General features: G+C 36.4%; 1 pseudogene; it reads left to right on the top strand.

Moving 5' to 3' along the window:
• The first annotated feature begins 3,679 nt into the window (after nucleotides 1-3,679).
• Nucleotides 3,680-6,707, top strand: LOC129364778 (elastase-1-like; annotated as a pseudogene).
• The last annotated feature ends 370 nt before the right edge of the window (nucleotides 6,708-7,077 follow it).

Raw genomic sequence — 7,077 nt, 5'->3', positions numbered from 1 at the left:
TAAATACAGAAAAGATCTGTTCAACTTTTAAAACAGTATAGTGTTTTGCAGCTCGATTCAGTGTCATTTGCCGTTTATTAGTTATTAGAAACACCCCAGATCCAGTTTTTTAATGAAAAATCTGATCAAGTTGTACAAAAGGAAATGACATTTATTTCAATCCATACATGATATATTAGGTCTTACCGTACCACTTACTTAAATTTTCACGTCACATGTTCTCATGCATCACCTGAAGCTCTGATAGACACCATTCTAGCCTCTCAGAATATCCAATACACCACACAGGAAAGACATTTGTGCTACAGTATGTAGGCATGGCTTGGCCAGTCCTGGCTCCTTGGTAGTTCTCATTTTTTTCCTTCCCGTCTGCCCCAGAAATCACAGTTGTAAATGAGTCTTTGAATCCAATTCCTAAAACATGGTTCAGGTTCCTGGGTGTCTGTAAGCTGGTTCCAGGCAGCCTGTGCACCTTTAGCCAATGGTGACCCCAAAGCCACACTGGAACTTGTTTTTGCGGTGGTTGAGGAAAAGCCCCCAAAGCCAAGGTCTACGGGAAGAGGTACTAGTTTCTTTTCTAGGGTTGCCCCAACCACCCAATTACTGTCAACTGTTCCTACGAAGTCAAAAAAAGGAAGGTACACATTGAAAACATGTTTCTTGTTGGGGCCTGCCTAGCAATGCATAAGGAGAGCAGTGACTGACTTGCGAAGAAAGTCAGTCACTGCCTTGAGAGAAGAATACTAACCATGCCTGCCATGCATTGCATGGCAGGCACCTATTAATCTTCACCCAATAGAATGTCTCTTTATTCAAGTCAGTCACTGCTCTCCTTATGCATTGCTATGGGCAGGCCCCTATTGTTCTTCACCTAATAGAATGCCTCTTTATTGGGGCCTGCCCATAGCAATGCATAAGGAGAGCAGTGACTGACTTGCAAAGCAAAGCAAGTCAGTCACTGCCTCCATGCATTGCATGGCAGGCACCTATTAATCTACACCCAATAGAATATCTCTTTATTATTATTGGGGCCTGCCTAGCAATGCATAAGGAGAGGAGGAGGAGGAATGAGCTGGCCTTTAGAATTACATTGTGTTTGGGGATTTTATCACTGATTTTAACCAACCATTGTTACACACAGTATTTGTGTGGAAATTTTAAATTAAGCTTAATGAAAATTTCAAAATAAAAGCTTGAATATTTCCCTCAGGCCTGTCAGTAAAACTAACTTCTTCAAGCATTTAGAATTAAGCCTCTCCTTGTGTGTTACACTGACATGACAGTTGACCTCCTCTTTAGAACTACAATTCCTGAAGGTCAGAACTACAACATGGCAGAACACTCAGTGCCTACAGAAGAGGTCATAGGTGAATATAAAAACTACAACTTGGTGGAACTGTCAGTTACTACTGAGGAGGACTGAGCTGCTCTTTAGAACTACAATGACTGCAGGTTAGAACTACAACATGGCGGAACACTCAGTGCCTACAGAAGAGGTCAGAGCTGATTGTCAGAACTACAACATGGTGGAACTGTCAGTTACTACTGAGGAGGAATGAGCTGGCCTTTAGAATTACATTGTGTTTGGGTTTTTATAACTGATTTTAAGCAACCATTGTTACACACAGGATTAGTGTGGCAATTTTAAATTATAATTAATGACAATTTCAATATAAAAGCCCTGACATCTTTTATATCACGTAATTGCTCTCATGGGCATTTTGTGACTTTTTTAACAAAACCACTGTTACACTTTTGGATTATTTTGGACATTTAAAATGAAGTTTAATGAAATTTCAAAATAAAGGCAGAGCATTACTTTAGCCTTTTACCTTAATGAGTATTAGCTAATTCTTAAGATTCCTTTCTGGCTCATGCCTATTTTAGTGGAAATGGCTGCCTCCTCGACTGATAGAATTATGTCTCCCCCTGTCTGACTCACAGCTGGCAGAGGATCCATTACCATTGCAACAGAACACAGCAGGTCCAGCTGATTTAGGACTACAAAACGCATCACTGTAGTTCTAACTATGGCAGAACTCAGAGGAAAAAGCTGGACTTTAGAACTGCTTGTGTTTTGGGCCTAACTCATTTTAACCAACTATTGTTACACATGGAATTACTGTGGCAATTTCAAAGTAAAAGCCTTGACAATTTTTCCATCAAGTAAGTAATCTATTGACCATTATATGTGTTAGTTAATCCAATCACTGTTACACATGGGATTAGATTGGCAATTTAAAATCAAGCTAAATGAAAACTTCAAAATAAAAGCCTTAAGATTTTTCTGTGGCTAATGGCGCACAAATATTATTATTATTGCAGCAGGCGCTACAATAATATTAGCTTGCATTATCTTCTCTCAAGTTAGGGCACTGTCTTGCGCAGCAAGACAGTGCATTAACATCACAAACATTAGCATTTTATTGTTCCCCACTAGTGCACTGCCAGAGGCAGTGCAATAAGATCATCCAGCATGATCTTTTTCTCCCAGGTTAGGGCTCTGCCTTGCGCAGCAAGGCAGAGCATTAGCCTTTTACCTTAAATGAGGTATTAGTTATTTCCCTTACTTATTACCCATATTTAGTATACTGAATGCAGTAAGTCATGCTTGTGACTCTCCACATTGTATTGATGACATTGCAGCTTTCTTTAGCATGGATGCTAATGTTTAGCATCAGAACGCTGGGTCCAAATTGACGGGCACACTTTGGCAGGCCCCGGTTAAATTTCTTCAGGAATTTTCTAGTTATTATTATTATGGTAAAAATAATGATATTTGAAATTGTTTTGATAGCAATTTTCAATCCAAGCTGATTAAAAATATATCTTGTTTAAATTTTAATCTGGTGAAAAGGTGTGTTACAAGGCTATTCATACTCCTGGAGTTTTCTTTTTTTTTTTTTTGTGGGGAGTGGTGTGGATGTAAGACGGCGACGGAAAGCACATAACGGGACAGAAAAGTGCAAAGAATCAATTAAATCGTCTAATTAGTTAGTTTATTCATTTTTTAAAAAAATGACTTCACATTCAGTTTCTTAAAAAAAACAGACAACGTAACATAAAATATTGACTTTTTCTTCATTCACCAAACTTGATCATTTGAAGGTAAATGTGGATCGCCTTTTAATTATGAGTAATTTCATTTAAGTTTTTAGTATCGATGTCAATGTCAAGTTATAAAAAAGCTTTAGAAGAAAAGGTTCCACTGTTAATTTTATTTTATCAGTTTAGCTGCTGCTAAAGTAAACTCTTATCTTGTTGGACCTTTTTTGTTTGACTCACCTGTCTCAGAGGGTTTAGCAGAATTTCTTGTCATGTGACTGGATGACATCAAGTGACTTCATCTGGTCTTTTCCCAGCACATCAGAACATGACAAAAAGATAAGTTCTTGTGTAAGTAATGTTACTTATAAGTATAAAAATGCATTTGCATGCATGAACATACGTTATAATTTGGAGCTAAATTTTGGAACTGAACAACACAAAAATAAGATGTCTTATTTTGTTGACCATTACAGTTAATGTATGTTGATCCCCCAGTTTGTGAGAGGAACTCACCACCCTGGCTGCTGATTGGCCAGATATGGCAACATCTGTGCAGCTCAGACAAATCATTTGAAGGTCTTCCCTTGAAACTGATATAAATACTTACTGTAAAGGCAAACTGCATTGAGTATTCAATACCCCAAAATGATTTGGCTGGTGGTTCTCCTGTCCTGCTTTGGTATGCCTAAACAACATTCACTTTTGTTTTTAATCTGTGAACATTAACATTGTCACTATGTCTTGCGATTATGATTGTGTGTTTTCCAAAAGGGCTGATTTGTGCGAATGAACCTTTAAACTATAAGGTAAACAATGGAAGGGTCATAGGAGGCAGTGTTGCGAAACCAAACACCTGGAAATGGCAGGTAAAGTATTAATTACGCTTCTGCTGTAAAATTAAAATCAAATACTGCATAAATATCTTCTCCCTTTGGTTTCTCTCAGATTTCTCTGCAGCTTGATTTATACAATGAAGGATCCTTCAGCCACATCTGCGGAGGCTCCATTGTTGGTAGTTTCTATATAATGACAGCCGCTCACTGCATCATAAGGTGGGAGTTTCTTGCACTGGGCATCTGAAGGCCTACCACATCCTCTTTGGTGCTTGATAAATAAGTGCATCTGATCATATTGTGTTGTTTTCTCTCTGTCTCTGTCAGCTCGGATGTCAGTCAGTACCGCGTGGTGGCTGGTGAGTACAGCCTGTTTGAATACGAAGGCAGTGAGCAGTTCACCTCTGTGGAAAAAAATCATAGTCCATCCTGACTGGAATGGTGATCTGGCCAAAGGGTAAAGGAGTAGCTAGCAATAGTTAATCTCTTAGTTTAACCTCAAACCTGCACACATAAATGTGATCTATGCAGCAATAATGAAAAAATATAGTATGAAATGAGCTGCTTCTAAATGGTATGTTATACATTTTTTGTAAAATGGTAAATGGCTTATAGAAGCTTATGGTGGTAATCTAAAGTAGCCATAGCTGCCTTGGAGCAGACTGACAGAAGCAAGACTTCAATACACTTATTACCACCAGTCGCTCTGCCTACCACCAGCAGGCAAGGCAGATGAAATGTTTGTTCAATGACCCAATGATCAATAGAGTCACAGTGGGAGTTCAAACCAGCAACCCACCAATTACAGAACAAACAACATAAAATATAATTGAAATGACATTAAAAATTTTGGATACAAAACATTTTTAGGTAATTTTCCATTTGAACAGCCAGCAGAAACTACAACTACTGAAAAACCTTCATTAGTGACATTTAATCTCACTCTGGGATTAAGAACATATTTTTTAATTGAATTGAAATTAAATAGATTAAATAAAAAAATATAAAAAATCACATAAACAATCCAACAAGATAAAACAGGAATTAATAAATTATATATTTGTTGTAGTTGCTGCTGAACTCTATTTTTTTCAATATATATATTTTTTATTATTATTGCACTGGTAAGGCTAGTTATTTTTTCTATTTCCCTCAGTAATGACATTGCTCTGTTGAAGCTGGTTAATCATATCTATGACAACGGTTATGTGGAAATCACAAACCTTCCCTATCCGGACCAGGCGCTGCCTCATGGCTTCACCTGTTACATCACAGGCTGGGGATTAATGGACTGTGAGTAAACAGATTGAAGAATCATTTACAAATTACAAATACACAAACAGCCCATAGAAATAGAAAAATTTTTAAAAATAAATATGTATTTTATGCTTACTATCTCAGATAATGGAAGCGTCCCTGACAAACTGCAGGTGGCTCCTTTGGATGTAGTGGAGCATGCAGTCTGCTCCCAGCCAGAGTGGTGGGGCAGCATTGCTCTGAAAACAATGGTGTGTGCTGGAGGAGATGGCATCATATCTGGTTGCCAGGTTTGTAGACAAAGACATGGTTTGTGTGTATATATATATATATATATATATATATATATATATATATATATATATATACATACATATATATATATATATATATATATATATATATATATATATATATATATATATATATATATATATATATATATATATATATATATATATATATATATATACATATATATATATATATATATATATATATATATATATATATATATATATATATATATATATATATATATATATATATATATAATCATTTACAAAACCTGAAAATGTTTTGTAAATGATTTTCTTCATGAACTAATAGTTTTACTATAGGGGGAATGGCAAGATCATCAATAAAACTAAAAGCTTTGTAAGGACTAATGTCTAACATCTGGCACTTTGGTTCTCTAAATTGGAGCCCCACAGTGTAGGTCGTGAAACATGATATGAGGCAACCCAAGGCTAAAGAAAATTTTGTGACACCCTCGGTGTCAAACAGTAAATCTAAAGTCCACACTGATGTCAGTATGACACAAAAGTGCACCTAGTTCATTTTTAATCTTTAATTAATCTTAAAAGTTTTGCTTTAAAATTGAATACAATTATTATTATCTTATTGTGAAACTGTTCCCATTACCTTGATATTGATTTTAGGATAAGAACCAGATCAAAATAATATTCAAAGCTAATTTGCTTGATGTGATTAAATATAATATTGGTTGTAGGTCTCATGTTTAGCTGAGCATTATGCCTTTATTTTATTTTCTAAACAACAATGCTCATACATGTCCACTATTTGTATTTGGAGCTAAAAGTTTTTGAAAATGTTTTTGTGGGGTTAGAAGCTATAACAGTTTGGAATTACCGATCTGTGCAGAGTTGTGCACTTTCTGAACTTAAAGTGTATAGAGTTACTGTATGTGGTGCATGTAAATGATCATTTCCACGGGCGACTCTGGAGGTCCCCTGAACTGCTTAACCGATGGAGTTTGGAGAGTCCACGGTGTGGTCAGTTACGGTCCGGCCGGCATGTGCAACCAACAGTTCAAACCAACCGTCTTCACCAGAGTTTCTTCCTTCCTTCACTGGATATATTCGGTAAACAACATGAAGCCACCAGAATGAAACAATTGTTAACCAAATTGATGAATCCTGGATCTATTTGACTTTTTTCTTTGTTTTTGTTTTTTCAGGTGATGGATCAAGCGTTTTAGATAGAAATGTGTGGACTTCTAAAATGCATCTGGCATTAGTAAAATAAAAATACTCTCATGTCTCAGTCTTTTACTTCAAATTTTTGAAAAACTCCAAAGTGTGTCATGTTTTCACCACACAGCACAACATTCCTCTTTATGTTGCTGAAAGAGCCTGACACTCCTTTTGCAGTCTCAAAAATACATTCCATACTGAACTTATTGCATGTCCTGTTGCTGCTTTTGGTACACAACCAGATTGCTGAATAAATGTTCATTGGTCCAGGACCAACAAGGTTATTATGATCCTGATCTCCTGACCTTCCGAGCTGCAGTCTGAGATGATGGAAAATTCCAAAGGATTTTTTTTTAAACTAACAATCACAGGAAACCGGCGATTTTCACTTAAATGGCATGTAGGTGAAATGCTGTTTCTTCTGTTGTCAGGATCAAGGAAAG

Source organism: Poeciliopsis prolifica, unplaced genomic scaffold (genome assembly GCF_027474105.1).
Source record: "Poeciliopsis prolifica strain line A6 unplaced genomic scaffold, Auburn_PproV2 SCAFFOLD012, whole genome shotgun sequence".
NCBI lineage: Eukaryota > Metazoa > Chordata > Actinopteri > Cyprinodontiformes > Poeciliidae > Poeciliopsis > Poeciliopsis prolifica.
This window is presented reverse-complemented; position numbering and strand designations above follow the sequence as displayed.